The sequence below is a fragment of the Cibotium barometz genome, chromosome 7 (assembly GCF_041138505.1).
Source record: "Cibotium barometz isolate CiBa-2024 chromosome 7, ASM4113850v1, whole genome shotgun sequence".
In the NCBI taxonomy this organism is placed as follows: domain Eukaryota; kingdom Viridiplantae; phylum Streptophyta; class Polypodiopsida; order Cyatheales; family Cibotiaceae; genus Cibotium; species Cibotium barometz.
The window spans coordinates 47,583,416-47,602,790 of NC_141052.1; positions in this window are offsets into that span (position 1 = coordinate 47,583,416).

Here is a 19,375-nt window from a genome sequence, read left to right on the forward strand (position 1 = left end):
ATTTGCTGAAGTCATTATCATCATTCCAGTTACGAACATCATCACAGGGACTTGTCCTATTCATCCTCATTGTGGTTTTTGCTTAGCTTAACGCTTTTTAACCAAAATTCAGGAATCATCTTTTTCCAATCAGAATCCAAATCAACTCATCAATTCTTAACCTGAATTTTAAACTCATATCAACCACATTCGAATTCATCATCTAGATAGCATTTTAGCTTATAATTTCAAGGTCTTAGATTTACTCGTATATACTGCCAGTAAAGAGCTGTAGTTATACCCTCGGTATATACAGGTAGTCACGGTCCTTGGAACTATATGGTAAATACCATCCTATCTAGGCCTCAAGCAAGTCAGGGATTCCGTGCAATTGCGGTACTTCCATTTGAAGACCCAATTACTAACTTATGAATTTCAGTCTCAATACCAATTTGTATGAATTTCATCACACAATTCCAACGTTTTACTGTTACTTCATAAAATTTTGATATTTTTGGCTTCTCAGTTGATCCTCATTAGCCAATTTGCTCTGATACCAGCTGAAAGATCCCTACCCCCTCCGCGCAACGGATTCAGGGGTGCTAGCAGGGGAAGTATCACTCCTTGCGCGGTGCAGGGTCTTCTTACTCGGGGCCTCGCCCCACGGATATCTGGACAGGAGAATAATTCCTCGGTCTCATTAGCCAATTTGCTCTGATACCAGCTGAAAGATCCCTACCCTCTCCGCGCAACGGATTCAGGGGTGCTAGCAGGGGAAGTATCACTCCTTGCGCGGTGCAGGGTCTTCTTACTCGGGGCCTCGTCCCACGGATATCCGGACAGGAGAATAATTCCTCGGTCTACCGAACCCGAAAAAACTTCCCTCGCCCGAAAAGCACGGGCGATTCCTCCAGGATATATTTACTCTAACGTAGTCAAGGTCATTACTGACCAAATTGATCCCTCACTTATTCCACATTCAATTCATATGTGTACCCATTCTCATCCAATCACATCATTTTCCATCTCATCACATTAGATTCATTCACATCACATATCAATCATTCACATCCCATATCACTCATTCACGTCCTGATTCACATGTCATCACATCTCATCCATTCACTCATATCAACGTCACATCCTTTCACATACACATTCGCATTCATTATTCCACCACATACACATCCACATTCGTACATCCACATACACATCCACATTCGTACATCCACATACACATCCACATTCATTATTCCACCACATACACATCCACATTCGTACATCCACATCCACATCCAGATCCAGATCCATGTCCGCATTCATACATCCACATCCATATCCACATCCATACATCTACATCCATATCCACATACACATCCACATCCATACATCCACATCTATATCCACATCTACATCCATATCCACATACACATCCACATCCATACATCCACATCTATATCCACATCCATACATCCATACATCCACATCCACATCCACATCCACATCCATACATCCATTTCCACATCCACATCTGCATTCATACATCCACATCCATATCCACATCCATACATCTACATCCATATCCACATACACATCCACATCCATACATCCACATCCATATCCACATCCATACATCCACATCCACATCCACATTCATACATCCACATCCACATCCACATCCACATCCACATCCATACATCCATTTCCAAATCCACATTCATACATCCACATCCACATTCACATTCATACATTCACATCCACATTCCATATCCATATCCATATCCACTTCCACATCCATACATCCATATCCACATCCACATTCATACATCCACATTCACAACCACAATCATACATCCACATCCACATTCACATTTATACATCCACATCCACATCCACATCCACATCCACATCCACATCCACATCCACATCTACATTCATACATCCACATCCACATCCACATCTACATTCATACATCCACATCCACATTCCATATCCATATCCACTTCCACATCCATACATCCATATCCACATCCACATTCATACATCCACATCCATACATCCATATCCACATCCACATTCATACATCCACATCCACATCCACATTCATACATCCACATCCACATCCACATCCACATTCATACATCCACATCCACATCTACATTCATACATCCACATCCACATTCCATATCCATATCCACTTCCACATCCATACATCCATATCCACATCCATATTCATACATCCACATCCACATTCACATTCATACATCCACATCCACATCTACACTTATACATCCACATTCACATTCCACTCATACATCCACATCCACATCCACATTCATACATCCATCCACATCTACATTCATACATCCACATCCACATTCTATATCATACCCACTTCCACATCCATACATCCACATATTCACATTCATACATCCACATCCACATTTACATCCATTCATCCATATCCACATCTATACATCTATATGTCCACATACACCTTCACATCTATTCTTTTACAAACATATCCACATTTATACATCCACATACACATGCATATCCCTTCTTTCATATATACATCCGCATTCACATTCGCGTACTTCCCATCTCACCCTTTCACATATACGTCCACATCCACATCTATACATCTATACGTCCACATACACCTTCACATCTATTCTTTTACAAACACATCCACATTTATACATCCACATACACATGCATATCCCTTTTTTCACATATACATCCGCATTTACATTCGTGTACTTCCCATCTCACCCTTTCACATATCCTCTCATCTCTTTCTCATCTCATTATTCACATTTACATCTATTTCCATTACATCACATCCTATTTTCATCTTATCACATTCATTCACATCCTATCGCATCCCATACACACATCCATTCTCATCCTATCACAGCCCATACACATCTTATCACATCCTATCACATCTCGTACTCATCTTATCGCATCCCGACATACATCTTATCACATCGTATTTTCTTCTTATCACATCCATTCACATGCTATTACCATTTAATAGCTTTTTTCTAGATTAATACCGATAATAGGACTTTTTCTAAATTTCTGCCAATTGCTTGGCCTAATTAAAGATTCTTTTTCTGACAACTATTTTTGTATTCCTTCTCAATTCCTCAATTGAATTATATTCAATATTCTTCTTTTAAATAAAAGAATTCATTGGATTTGTAGAAATCAATCCTACCCATATTCTTCTTTTGAATAAAAGAATTCATGGGATTTGTAGAAATCAATCCTACCCATATTCTTCTTTTGAATAAAAGAATTCATGGGATTTGTAGAAATCAATCCTACCCATATTTTTTCACTTTTAGTAAATAATCATAAATCGATTTATACTAGAAATTCCTCTTCTTCTCATTTAAATTTCTTAGATCCCAATTACCATGGGAATTCCTCTTTTTGCATTTAATTAATTGCATTCCAATGTCATGGGAATTCCTCTTTTCCCATCAAATATTTTTCATAAAATAAATTCATTAAAATATCCATTATTTCAATATGCTAGAAATTTCTCTTTGCCCATCTAAATGATGGAATTCCAAATGCAATAGGAATTCCTCTTTTAATATTTAATTATTTCTCATAGATAAATAAATTTATCTAAAAATTCCTCTTTGAACTTAAATGAATTACCCCATAATTCCAATATGATAAGAATCTCTTTTTTCCCATCCAATGATGGAGTTCCAAATGCAATAAGAATTCCTCTTTTAACATTTAAACTTATCTATGCAAAAGATAAATTTAACTAATTCTTTCTCTTAAATTTTAAATAAAAATCTCCATTAATTCCTTCGCACTAGGAATTACACTTTCCTTATTTAAATATTTGAATTCCAATATGGTGGGAATGTTAGAATTAGGGTTGCAGGAAAGCACACAAAGCTTGGAGAAGAAGAAACAAGAATGCACATAACACATAGTGTATTAGATTGTGTCAATGTGCAAAGATAAGTTAGCCCTAGAATGATAGGCATATATACAAGCTGGGGAAAAAAACCTCCTAAGGAGGGAAAAAGTGCCCTGGCGGTCCTAAGTGTGTTCACACACATCACTGCCTATATATATGGCAACAACTCCCCCCTAGGAGTGATGGTGTGAACGAGAGCTGGCACTCATGTAGGTAAGTGTCATGCCCGAAGTAGATCAGTCCACAAAGGGGAGCAAGCCCAAAGCTTTGCGGAAAGCTTCAAACTTCTCACGAGGAAGCGCCTTTGTGAAAAGATCGGCGAGGTTGTCCTGTGTTGGCACATATGCCAAGCTGATCTCTCCTCTGCTGAGAGTCTCTCCTTGACATAGTGATAAAGCACCTCAATGTGCTTTGTGCGAGCATGAAAAACTGGGTTTCTCGCAAGTGCCAATGCGCTCTGACTGTCAGTGTAGATAGAGGTGGCAGACTCCTGTCCACCAACACCCAAGTCAGCCCCATAAGCCGTCTGAGCCACACAAACACTCAACCGTAGCTGTGAAAGCTGCCCTGTACTCAGCTTCACAACTAGAAGTGGCCATAATAGGTTGCTTCTTGCTCAACCAAGATATGCATGAGCTACCAAGCAGCATGAAACAAAAACCACTTGTGGACACTCTTGTGTCATAGCAACCAGCCAAATCTGAGTCCGAAAAAGCATGTAAATCTGGCGGCAACGATCCCCGCTTGGGATAAAATAACCCAAGATGTATGGTGCCACTCAAGTAGCGAAAGATGCATTTAACTACCTTCCAATGCTGAGACCCTGGGCTATGCATAAACCTGCTCACCTGTGAGATTGCAAACTGAATGTCCGGCCTCGTAATGCATACATAAATGAGGCAACCAACATCTGTCTGATAGAGTGTGACATCAAAGTGATCTCCAGCATCATGAAGACTCAACTTCCAACCTGTCTCCATTGGAGTAGCAATAGGCTTGCAGTCTTCAAGGCCAAATCTCTGCAACAATGTCTCAATATACTTTGTCTGACACAAAGCAATACCTCCATCACACTGCTTAAATTGTATCCCCAAATAATGATGCAAATGTCCCAAATCTGACATCTCAAAACAGGCATTTAAATCAGTCTTAAAATCAGCAATATGACTCTCATTTGGTCCTGTGAGCAGCATGTCATCGACATAGAGAGCAATGATTAGATGTTCATCATCCACAAGTTTAACATACAAAGTTCTTTCTGTTGGACTATTCTGAAAACCGTGTGTAGTCAAATATGCATGTGTCTTTTCATACCAAGCTTGTGGAGCTTGCTTTAAACCATATAAAGCCTTTTTCAAAATGCACACTTTGTTTTCCTGCCCTCTTTGAACAAAACCACAAGGCTGCGATACATACACCTCCTCATGCAAATCTCCATTCAAGAACGCAGTCTTTATGTCCAATTGATGTACATTCCAACCATTATGAGTTGGCAATGCACAAATGCTACGAATGGTAGTCATACGACAAGTGGGAGCAAAGGTCTCATCAAAATCAATGCCCTTTTCTTGAGCATAACCCTTTGCAACAAGTCTAGCCTTATGGTGATCAACACTGCCATCTGGCTTTCGTTTCAACTTACAAACCCACTTACATCCAATGACCTTTTTACCAATAGGAAAATCACACAAAGACCATGTACCATTCTCCATTATAGCATCATATTCACTTTGCATTGCAGCCAACCAATTTTTTGATTTTTGTGCCTCATCAAATGAAAGAGGTTCTTCCTCTTCACATAAACTAGACATAGCCAAAGCATAACAATCTGATGCATAAGAGGCATGCTGAAAACCTGAACGAGTACGACTAAAAATAGGTGCATCAATTTTACTATCACGCAAGGTTTGCACCAGCCATTTAGGCATACCTCTAGCCTGCTCATTTTCAGCCCTATCCTCATAAATTACATCCTTCAAATCTGCAATCAGAAATAGGCTGATCTATGATGTCGTTTGAAATCTCCACAGGCTGAATATTTACCTCATTATTAGGACTTACATTTAAATTCTCACCTGCAAATAGAGGCAACAACGTATCAAATACATCCCGTGAGCTCACACCTGTCTCTTTGGTACATGATAACAAAGGCTGCACAGCATCTTCCATAAAAACAACATCTCGACTAATCAAGATACGCTTTGATTGCGGATGATACAATCTGTAACCCTTGCTCTCAGCACTGTAACCAACAAAAATATATTTGACAGCCTTATCATCCAATTTTCTACGTTGTTGCATAGGCACTAAAGCATAGGCCAAGCAACCAAAGACACGCAAGTGACCAATAGAAGGCTTCCTACCATGCCAAGCTTCGTATGGAGTAACAGATTGCAAGGCCTTAGTGGGACACCTGTTGAGTACATATGCAGTACACATGACAGCCTCAAGCCAAAATGCATGTGGCAAAGCTTGGCTCTTGATCATACATCGTGCCATCTCCCATAAGTGACCTGTTTTTCCTCTCAGCAACACCATTTTGTTGAGGGGTATACGGCACTGTACATTGGTGTTTTATCCCACGACTAGCCAAAAATGCATCAAACTCTTTAGACATGTACTCCCCCCTCGATCAGAACGGAGGGTGCCCACAATACAATTGGATACATTTTCAGCCATAAGCAAAAATTGAAGCACAAAAACACTTCGGACTTTGCCTTCAGTGGATATACCCATGCATGCCTTGAGTAATCATCAATGAAAGTCACGAAGTACAAGTGTTTACCAAATGACGGAGTTTGCATAGGCCCATATACATCACTATGTACAAGTTGCAATTTGCGAGTGGCCCGCACAGAACCATCCTTTGGAAACGTAGAACGCTGCATTTTGCCCAAAATACAGCCTTCACAAACATGTTTCAATGGTGCCTCAAGAGGGGGGCAATGAAGCAACCATATCAAATTTCTGCAAACGCAGCAAACTAGCAAAGTTCAGATGACCAAAACGAGCATGCCATAGTTTTGCATCTGAAACTGCCTTTTCATTAGAAACTGCATTTGCTGAATCTTCCACATACTTGTCATAAGAATTGAGCCTATATAGCCCACGAAACAAGGTGCCAGATGCAATAATCATATCACCAGAAGTCAAATCATGAACAGTACATCTGTCATTCACAAATTTGACTATAAGTCCAAGTCTAGCAAGCGCAGAGACAAACAATAGATTCTTCTTTATCCTTGACACATACAAAACATTTGAAAGTGTGAAAGCGCTGCCATTTACAGTAGCAGTTTTAAGCATAATTTTACCAACGCTCTTCTCACTGGGTAAGAAGCATTATTGGTACATGTGACAGTATTCCCATTAGAGACAGACTCAAGACAAGTGAACATATCACAATGCGAGGTAATGTGCTTTGTAGCACCACTGTCAAAATACCATACATCAGAGTCAACAGAAACTGCAAACATGCATCGTGTATAGATGGGTCATAGTGGCAATACATGCTAAACGCCCATTCTGTATCCTGCACAACATTTGCAGAATCTGCATTTGTAGAAGCATCCGCTATTGTGGCTACATTTGACTCTTTCTTCTTTGCCTCTTTAGCCTTTAGCTTAGGGCAATTCTTAATGACATGATCAGTTGTCTTACAATAGTTGCACTTGATTATTTTCTTGCCTTTATCAAGAGCCTTCTCAGACCTATTGTTGCTACCTATGGAAGGAGAAGAAGTTGAAGACCTGCTAATAGGAGAAGAAACAGTGGAAGGGGCTGCCTTACCGCTTCTTCTCTGCTAGAGGCAACAACAAATGCCTGATCAACTGCATGCTGCCTAGCCCTATTTTGCTTAGATTGCACTTCTTGCAAGAGCTTGTTGACTAAAGTATCATACTAACCATCCCAACGAACTTGTTCAGCAGTGGGTAAAACAGCAGCAGCAGTAGAGCTGCTAGAACCTACAACATCCTCAACAAATCCTACATCCACAGAACCTGGACGTACATCCATACCCTGCACAATGTTCCACACTCCTTTTGCAACCAAAACATGTTGCATCATGTATGCCCAAAGTGGGTAGTTGTTGTCTCCATCCAATTTGTCATCATCAGCATGCGAAATACATCATTACTGTTATCAGCCATGGCCACTGGCTGCTGTAACTGATGCAAAAGCTACATGTAATGAAGGAAAAAGTGAACAAAAAATAACTCGTGCTATGTAGCACGGTCCACAATAGAATATGTATGCCTATTTTGCAGAAAACTGCACTGTCAAAATTTCTGCACAAAATGATGAAAACACCTGTGCAGAACTTCTAATGCAAAAACGGAGCCCTGAAACGACCTTAGATGTAGTGTCTGAGAATGCGATGCCCTGTGGGCTCATCTACAGAGTATAGGGATCTGCAAGCACTCGTGAAAGCTCATCTCAATTGAAGAACGTAAGTCGGAGGGTGCTAGCGGCATAGCCCTGGGAGCTGATGCCTGCTCTGATACCAATTGTTGGAATTAGGGTTGCAAGAAAGCACACAAAGCTTGGAGAAGAAGAAGCAAGAATGCACACAACCCTAGAATGATAGGCATATATACAAGCCAGGGGGAAAAACCTCCTAAGGAGGGAAAAAGTGCCCCGGCGGTCCTAAGTGTGTTCACACACATCACTCCCTATATATATGGCAATAGGGAATTCCTCTTTTATCATATAAATTTATCTATGCAAAAAGATAAATTTAACTAAAATATTTCTTTAATTTTTACATAAAATATACATAATATTAGTATTCTAATTTTTTTCTCTTCATTCATTGGAATACATGGATTTCCATTGTCATGGGGATTACTCTTTTAACATAAAAATAAATTACTAGAAATTCCTCCTTTTCTAATTCACTAATTATGCATAAACATAAAAATCAAATTTTCCATGATTACAATGAGAATCATTCAATTAATCTAGGATGATAATTCCTAGAATATGGTAGGAAGTGCTCTTTTAATAATTTGAATGAAAATGATTTATGTGTAAATTTTTCCAGAAATTTTACCATAGCTCCGCTGCTATTACTGATAATTCTCAATTTATTTAAAAGAATAAAGTTTAATATTATGGATATGACTAGAATGACCAATAATTGGATCATTATTCAATTATGGATTGATTCATAATTTCTCTATGAAATAAATAGCATAAAAGCATCAAAAAGCCATTATTTTGGCCTCCAATTAGACAAGCATAGAAATTACTTTTCGATTAGAGAAATGCTTCATGAGAAGCTTCATTTGGATTGAGAATAGGTCATAGGAATGACCTTTCTTTGGGGGAGAGAGAGAAATGCTTAAAAATCATTAAAATTAAGCATAAATAAAAATTTATGTGTTTCTTTATTACAATACATCAAAGAACTTCAATAGTACTCAAAAGCCATTCAAATTAAGCTTCTCAAGCTTGAGAGGGGTTGAGAAGAGAGAAACATTTAGAAATTATGGAAAAAAGATCATAATCCACTCTTTACCTTCCAAATTGCTTGATTCTTTGATCACAGTAGAGGCCCCCAACCAATCAATTGGTTTGGTATGTTGATGGAGTCACCAAGGAATATTGAAGAGAGAGGGAAGCTCCAATTTCTTCAATTTGGAGAGGATTGAAGAGAGAGGGAAGCTCCAATTTCTTCAATTTTAAGAGGATAGGATTGAAGAGAGAGGGAAGCTCCAATTTTAAGAGGATAGGATTGAAGAGAGAGGAAAGCTCCAATTTCTTCAATTTTAAGAGGGAAGCTCCAATTTCTTCAATTTGGAGAGGATTGAAGAGAGAGGGAAGCTCCAATTTCTTCAATTTTAAGAGGATAGTAAAAATTATCAATATTTCAGCATAATACTGGCATAGTATAGTTGTCATATTTTTTTACATAGGGCTCAGGATCTATTTATCGGAGAGGGAGGCTCTAACCAAGTCCAACTAAATTTTGGAACTTTCCAGGTTCAGTTTGGTTGAATTTGGACAAGATTTGGACCTAGTTTGGTTCCCTTTTGATTTGGTTTGATCCAAGAGAGAGAGATAAAAATATCACAATATTTTTGAGTTTAAAACTCCACCGCACATGTGAAATAGGCGTCCTCTTGAAGGGACCCCTTTTCCTTACACGTGTTAAAAATGAATCATTATACCCAAAATATCTCATTTTTTTTGTAATATTCATAGTTTTTTACTAATAAACCTTGTACATAGTCAACTCTTCATCTTATGTGGGCATTTTTTCATTTTTGGATATTTTTCTTTTATAAATTGGATTTATCTCCTCCCCACACATGGATTGATCCTATTTGCCCATAGGAACCTTAATTGGACCATAATTCAAAAATTTCTGAAAATCTAGACCCTTAGGCTAAGGTCCTTTATACCCATTTCCAATTAGTTCCAATTGCACATTGGAAAGTTCTTTTTGAATTTTCGTTTCAGGGGAATTCATTTTAGACACTAGGAGGATTTGTATATCCAAAAATATCTCATTTTTGGACTACCTCTCTCTAGATATTTTCTCTCTCTAGGTCAAATGGGGTAAAATAGAATCTTTCTTTTATTTCAGAGAGGGGAATAATTATAAGATCAGAAGGGGAGGTTCTTACACCTGCACACCTCAAAAAGCTAGAGGGAGGAATCTTACAATGAATCTGATGTGATGAGATGGAAAATGATGTGATTGGATGAGAATGGGTACACATATGAACTGGACGTGGATTAAGTAATATGGATTGATGTGGAACAATGTGGAAAGATGAGAGTTCATTATAGAAACTGTATTTGTGACCTATTTGTAAATGATTGTTTTATGTCAAGAATGCTGGGGAAGCATTTTGACCGTCTTGTGAATAAGGTCGTGGAGACCTAACTGATAAAGTTACAATAGTTGACGGAGAGTTAACGGAGGACGTCTCCCGTAGCAAGGTCTTGGCAGAGGTCTTGACCAGCCTCAATTTGATTTAAATGGTGAGCTCCCGGTACGTTGGATGAGCGACCAAGGAACACGGCTTTAAGAATTATGAAGAATGTTGTTTTTAACTATCATCATTTTCTGTATATATGTGACATGTATAACCTAATATCAATCTTCAATAACTCTCTGAAAATTTTTATAGTAGTGTAGTAACTTTATTTCGCTGAAATTATCATTGTCCCGCAACAAAATTTTGGAGCTGAGCAGTGAAAATAGTAGAGAAATAACGTTGTTTCAACAAGACATTTCATTGTTATTTTTGCTACCCACAATAGCAAAATTTTGTTTGCTAAAGAACATTATTTCACTGCTATTGAGTAGCAACAAAAAGAAACATCCCGAAGGCCTTAATGGTGCTAGAAAACACTGTTATGTCCTCAAAGTGTTGTAGTGAATTTCACACTATGGTTAACATTGTCCCCATCGGCATGGTATATTAGCCTTGGGCCCATTATTACACATGAGACCACACTTTTTTACAAACCATCCCCATCCAAGACGTTTCATCCTCTAAACCATTCATATGTACAACCACAATCCACATGGATGGAGTTTATGTAAATGGACTCATGTCCATCTTCAAGTTCATGCTCATATCATGTATGGGAAACCAAAATTTCATGTAAATGGATACAAAATGGGGATAAACTTCTCCAAATACCTTCAAAACATGCCATAACAATCACTCCATAAATGACATATGTGCCTTGTGAAACTCCTGCACACTAATACCAAAGGGTAGAAGGATGTCCCAAGTGAATTTACAAGACTTTTGAGCAACCTAATTCATTGTTCTCACTACAAGAAAACACCATGCTTAACGTCGCTTTCCTAACGTCACACCCAACCATGCACTCAAATAGGAATTTGGTAATTTTTTTCTCCAAATGATGGGAGACGTTGATAGGTTGTTTTATGCCCAAAATACATGCCCGCCCACACCATAGGAAAAAGAATAAGCTCATAGAGTATGGTTACAACCTTAGGAAATAAGGTGTCTTTGCATGGACGCCTTCTAAAAATAACTAATTGCTGTTAGTCTAGTTAAGTGAAGGAGGAACTTCTACATGCATAGGGAATGTAGGGTAGTCAACGAGGACGACCAAGGAAGTGCATAGGATCAGAGGCACATTGGAGCCAAAAAGAGCAGACAAAGGGGACAAAAAATCCAAGAAAAGAGAAGAGAGCCGAGATTGTGAGGAATCTCTATAGAAGCTTATTGGAGGGTTTTCTGCTATTTGGTCTATTTGGATTAAGGGTTGTTGTGACGATATTGATTGTCTTGTGAAGAGGAAGGAACTGGTGTGAGGAAGCTTGGATTTGTCGAGAGCTGAGGGGGAAGGGGTGATAGAGGATCTTATAGGAGGTTGATGTCCTAGGATCTCTAAAGTGTAACTATGTAATAAGAACTTGGAACTCTCCATAGCTTTCCTCAATTATTCCTCTCTGTAGTATTAAAGATTGAGATCTCTTGTGTAAGTGGATGTTGGTCTTGAGTTTTGTTGTATAATAGAGCGATCAACAAATAATATTTTTGAAGTTTTGTTGTATTCGTGTGCGATCAACAAATAATATTTAATCATTAATTTAAAATTGAAAACACAATACAATTATGATTTCCAAATATAATCAAGTAGACACTTGGCAAGGATTAAAAAAAATATTTTCATTAAGTAAAGCATTTACATCATGATCACATTAGATTACATTGTGGCATATACATGAGATTACAAGATATCCCTAAATTTATGTGGCTCATCACCATAATCTTCCCTCCACTTCCACATGCGTAGAACTAGCCGCATATCTTTTTTAGTGATGGTGACTCTCTTGGCATGGAGTGTGCGTACACTATGTCACCAAACATGTCCACCAAAAAAGCTTGAGCAGCCTCTTGAAGAGCTTCCAAACCTACTGTTGTCCATTGTGTGGGAGCTTCACTATTGCCGACCCAACGATGCCATCAAGATAATGGGCTCAGAAGGTCTGTTGTCTTATGATACTTTCTAATTTCTAATGGGTAAAGGATTTTGGGATTATGTAGAAGGAGACAATGAGGAGCCTCTAGAGTTATCTGAGGAGAATGCCACTCCTCGAGATATAAAGGCATGTAAGGATTGGAATCAGGGTACAAGAAAAGTCATGTATTAGCTTTCAATTAGTGTCACAGACACTATGATAGGACACATAGAAGATGCAAACACTCTAGCTTTTGCATGGCAGAATCTGGTTCAGATGTTCCAGACTAACACAAAGGCAAGGAAGTTCTAGTTAAAGCAAGAGTTGCATATTGTGGAAAAGAAAAGCATGTCCATCAATGAATATGCCTTAAAGATCAAGGGAATTGTTGAATCCCTTGGGTCTATCAATGTATCAGTGGAGGATGATGTTTTGGTGAGTGTCTATATCTGAATGGGCTTGGAAAAGAGTATAAGGCATTCAAGACCTCCATTGCAGTTAGGAAGAATATTCCAAACTTTTAGGACTTGATATCTATGCTGATCATAGAAGAAAAGGCTTTAGGCAAGGATTCTTCTTGACAAAGCAAGAACATGTCGGAACATGCCTTTTACTCTAATTCAGGTAGAGGTAGAGGTAAAGGCCATAGTTGAGGCTGACAAGGAAATCAGAATTCTGGACAACAATAGTCCAATGATTCATAGCAGCAATCATACACAAGTGGAAGAGGTCGGTCTAAAGGCAGTGGTCTAGAGGCAAGGGGAGCCAAAGAGGCTGAGGTGGTTGGCAAAGAAATCAAAATGCAAATAGCATAGAGTGATAGTAATGTGGTAAACCAGGACACATGGCAAAGGACTACTAGAAAAAGAAGAATGACATTAAAAGTGGGAAGTTGTAGCAAGGCAACTATGCATCATCTAGCAAACATGGAGGTGATGATAGAAGTGATCAGTTGTTTTTGTGATGTAGCACATGCTTAGTTCCATAATAGGGGATGTGTCAGGATCTCAAGATATATGGTATGTGGATTTTGGCACCTCTAACCACATGACCAGTCATGCTGAGTGGTTTAGAGATATGCAAAAAATGGAAAAACCAGGTTACGTAGAAACAGGTGATGATACTGCGCATCCCATTGCACATGTTGGTAAAGTGCCATTGTCTATGCAGGGTGGCAAAATGAAGTACTTGGCTGATGTACTTCATGTTTCGAGTATTACAAAGAACCTGGTTTCTATTAAACAGATGGTTGAGAAGGGTCTCCAAGTGAGGTTTAATCCTCAAGGATGTTTTGTGGAAGACTTCAAAAATAAGTGTCGCTTGTGCTTGCAAAGGGTAACAGAAATGGCAAGGTAATTTGGATGTGAACATGCCTAAGATAAAGGCAGCGATGTTTGCGCATGGAATAGGTGTCATTATAGATATTGACATATGGCACAAGCACATTGGTCATGTGAATGTACATCAAAAACTGAAGTCTATGCAGGCCCAAAATATTGTTGCAGGTTTGCCAAAGTTTAAGGTTGATGGTATGCATAAGGTATGTGAAGCATGCCAACTTGGTAAGCAAGCCAAACATGCTTTGCCACATGAAAAGCATGTGAGTGCAAGGCCATTGGATGTCATACATTCAGACGTATGGAGATCAACCAAGACTACAACAATTGCAGGTTGCAGTTACTATGTTACATTCATTGATGACCACACTAGGAAAGTGTGGGTTTATTTCATGAAGGACAAATGTGAGGTGTTTGCTAACTTTTAAAGATTTAAAGCCTTGGTCAAGAAGGAAAAAGGCATGCAAATAAAATGCCTAAGATGAGATGGTAGGGGAGAATATTTCTCCAAGTTCAGTGATTTCCTGAGAAAGCAAGAAATCAAGAGAGGCAGTTTACATGCATGTACACTCCATAACATAATGGTGTTGTAGAAAGGAAAAATAGGCACATTGCAGAAGTGACACGTGCCTTGATGGCTGAAAAGAATATCCCACATTACTTTTGGGCAGAAGCAGTAGCAACTGTTGTGTACATTATGAACAGGACACTCACTACAGTTGTTCATGGTATGACTCCTGGAACAGAAGTTTATGTTGAAAGAACGGTAGAGGAGGAGGAGACACACACACAGGAGCAAACCCTAATGTATATTACAAACCCTAACCATAGAGGGAAGCCATGTCCACTCTCACACAAAGCATAATGCACTAATCCATAATCCACACAACACACAATGAGTTGTGTCCACACTCTACTAACCCTAGCTAATGTCCACACACTATGACCAGCTGGACACGCGGTCATTTATGTCTCACACATGTTCCTACCTAATCTGCCAGCACATAGCATAGCTGGCTCACACTGACATCGAGCTTGAATCTCAACAGCCCCTCTCAAGCTCATGATGTACTGCCGATGAAGATGTAGATGAGCTTGGGATATCAAGACTCTCAACACTCCCCCTCAAGCTCATCCCATGTACTCCCAACATAGTCCGGAAGTACTCAAACTTCTCCCTGCTAAGTGGCTTCGTGAAGATGTCTGCCACCTGCTCATCAGTCTTCACATAGTGAAGATCAACTGTACCATCCAGCACCTTCTCTCTGACAAAGTGATAATGGACCTCTATGTGTTTGGTCCTCGCATGAAACACTGGATTCTTTGCCAACTGTATACTGCTCATGTTGTCACAATGAATGACAACTTTCCCATCAAGAGGCTCACATAAATCTGCCAAGAGACTCTTTAACCATATAGCCTCAAGTAGCAATGGCTGCACCTCTGTACTCAGCCTCTGTACTGGATAAAGCAACTGTAGGTTGCTTTTTGCTACTCCAACTCACCATAGCACTTCCAAGTGTAAAAGCATATCCACTAGTAGACCTCCTGTCATATGCGCTACCTGCCCAATCAGCATCTGTGTAGCCATGTATGTCCAAGCTTTTACCACTCTCATAAAATAAACCATAATGTGCTGTGGTCTTCACATATCTCATGATGCGTCTCACTGCATCCAAATGTGGTTTCCTGGGGCTTTGCATAAACTGGCTCACTAGCCCCACTGCATAACTCAAATCTGGGCGCGTGATAGTCATGTATATGAGACTACCAACCATCCTGTACATAGAAGGATCATCCAATTCCTCGCCATAATCAGCCCGCAACTTCACATTTTGCTCCAATGGTGTACTCATAGGTTTACACCCTGTCATGCCATACTTTAATGCATATTGGCGCTGTACTAACCAAGTACCTGCATGATCTTTCACCACTTCAATTCCAAGGAAGTATCTCAACTCACCAAGATCTTTCATGTCAAATTGCCCACTCAAAGCTTTCTTGACATGCATCACATCTGCACTATGATCACCTGTGATAATCAAATCATCCACATAGATGACTAGTAAAACAATCCCATGCTGTGTCTTCTTCACATAGAGTGAAGAATCTGCTGTAGAAATCTGAAAACCAAGTGAGATAAGATATCTGCTCATCTTATCACTCCAAGCATGAGGTGCTTGCTTTAGACCATACAATGCCTTTTTCAACCTGCATACGTGAGTGGGATATCTAGGGTGTACATATCCTTCTGGCTGTGCCATGTACACTTCCTCTTGTAGATCTCCATTCAGAAATGCATTCTTAACATCCATCTGATGCATTTCCCAGCCATTAGCTGCAGCCATAGCAATGACTGCTCTCACTGTGCCCATCTTAGCCACTGGACTAAACGTCTCATCATAATCCAAACCTTGGGTTTGTGCATAACCCTTTGCTACCAATCTTGCTTTATGTCTTTCAATAGAACCATCAGATTTGCACTTCACTTTGTAAACCCATTTACATCCAATAACATTCTTGTCCTTTGGTAATGCAACCAAGTCCCATGTATCATTATGGACCAATGCGTCCATCTCAACATCCATTGCTTTTTCCCATACATGCTCTCCAATAGCCTCTGTATAGCATGTAGGTTCCACATGCTTCACCATAGATGTCATGTATGCATAGTGCATAGCAAAATCTGTGTATGTCAATCTGTCAACAAGATATCTGACTCTTTGGGATCTCCGCAATGCATGCGGGTCACTCTGTACACCTGTAACTCTAGCATGTGGTGGCACATATCTGTCCTGCCTAGCACCAGGTGTGCGTAAAACAGGTATGCCAAGCTCTTCATCCAAACTCTCAGAACTAGATGACTCATAACCTGTGATTCCAATTCCTTCGACTTTCTTCTTTCCTTTATCCATAGCACTACTCCCAGTGCTCACACTCTCATGCCTCAAACGTCCTGACCATGGACGTACACTGCTGCTCTCAGCTTCTGCTGCTGGCCCAGACATAGTAGTAGAACTAGAACTTGCTTGTGGTGGCAAGTTCACATGAACATCAGCCTCAAGTGACTCAATAACACCCTCATCTTTTGCTTTGTACCAACTAGCAAGCTCATCAAACACCACATCACGTGAGATGACCACTTGTCTAGTTTGTGGATTATAACATTTGTAGGCCTTTCGATCCTGTGCATATCCAACAAATACACATTTCTCTGCTTTAGGATCCAACTTCCTTCTTCTTTCATCAGGCACATGTACATAAGCTATGCATCCAAAAACTTTAAGATGTCCAATGTATGGCCTGTAGCCTGTGAGCCGCATCTCTGGCGTGCTTCCATGAATGGCTGCTGTAGGTGTTTTGTTCAATATATATACTGCAGTAGCACATGCTTCTGCCCAATAGTAATCTGGCATGCTCTTTTCATTAAGCATTGCCCTTGCCACTTCACATATGACTATTCTTTCTCTCAGCCACACCATTCTGCTGAGGTGTATACCTGCAAGTCAATTGTTTTCTTATTCCATGCTTCCTCAAGAAATGCTCAAAAGCTTTTGAGGTGTATTCACCACCTCCATCTGTCCTCGGACATTTAATCCAACAGCCATACTGCTTTTCTGCAAAAGCTTTGAAATCCATGAACTTTTCCAACACTTCACTCTTCTCTTTGAGAAAGTATATCCATGTCATCCTGCTAAAGTCATCAATGAATGTAACATAGTATAAACTGCCTTTGATAGATGGGTTTTGTGCAGGACCCCATACATCACTGTGCACGATCTCAAGTGGCCTGTTACTCATATTTCCTTCTCTAGGAAACCTCAATCTTGCCTGCTTTCCAAACTGACAGGCTTCACAAACATGCATATGTCCATCATATTTGAACCTAGGCAATCCATTGACAATGCCTCTTGTTTGCATGTTCTTTAATCTCTGTATATTGACATGTCCAATCCTCTTATGCCACATATCAATGTCCTGTACCACATTTCTGCTCTTTGAGAACATGGCTGATTTTAGCTCAGGAATTCCAGCATCCAGCTTAAACAATCTTCCTTCTTTCTTGCCTTTAGCAATCACTCTACATCCATGTTTAAAATCTTCAACGAAGCATCCATGCTCATTGAAGCGCACCTGTAATCCCTGTTCCACCATTTGACCAACTGAGGCCAAGCTTTTAGTGATCGAAGGCACATACAGCACATCTGACATAGACTTTGTCTGACCATTGTGCATGACCAATGGTACACTTCCAACATGTGTAATGACATGCTGGGTATCATCACCTGTTTCCACATGGCCTTTTACATCCATTGGCTTCATGTGCTCAAACCATTCACCATGACATGTCATATGATTTGATGCTCCTGAGTCCATATACCATGTATCATCATTCTCAGCATTTGTTGTCATAGAACCCACAACATGCTTCATGGCAAACAAATGATTTGCAGTTCCATCATTGCTACTTGATGCATAGTTGCCACCATGTTGTGCATAGTTTCCACCATAATGACCACCACGTTGTGCTCTTTCCAGTCTCAAATCATTCTGTTTGCGGAAACAATCTCTCGCCATATGACCATATTTCCCACAATAATGGCATTCAACATCTTGCATAGAATTTTGTTGGCCTTGCCAACGTCCTCTTCCACGAGGGGTACCTCTGCCTCGCTGAGGTGCATATCCACGTCCACCTCGAGCACCATATGAAGGCTGAAAATTCTGTTGTGGAGGCCTATCCTGCCATCCACGACCATTACCACCACGTCCACGTGATGCAAATCTCCCCCTGCCTCTAAAACCTCTCTGCGAGTAAAAAGCCTGATTTCTTCCATCATCATGGCTAGTAGATGCATCCAGAAATGAATCACTGAGCTTGATTTCCTCAACCAACAAGAGGGAAACCAACTCATCGAAGTCGGGTAAACCTGTACTCCTCACTGAGATAGATGTATCAAAAGATTTGTATTCCTTGCCAAGACCACGCAAGGTAATATCCACCAAATCATCATCAGGCATGGGGGCATTTATTGTGGCCAATGCATCTGCAAACTTCTTGATTTCTTGCACATAATCATGTATGCTCCTTTTATTCCTTTTCACATTGTGTATCTGCTGTCGCAAATTGAGACTTGCGAGCAA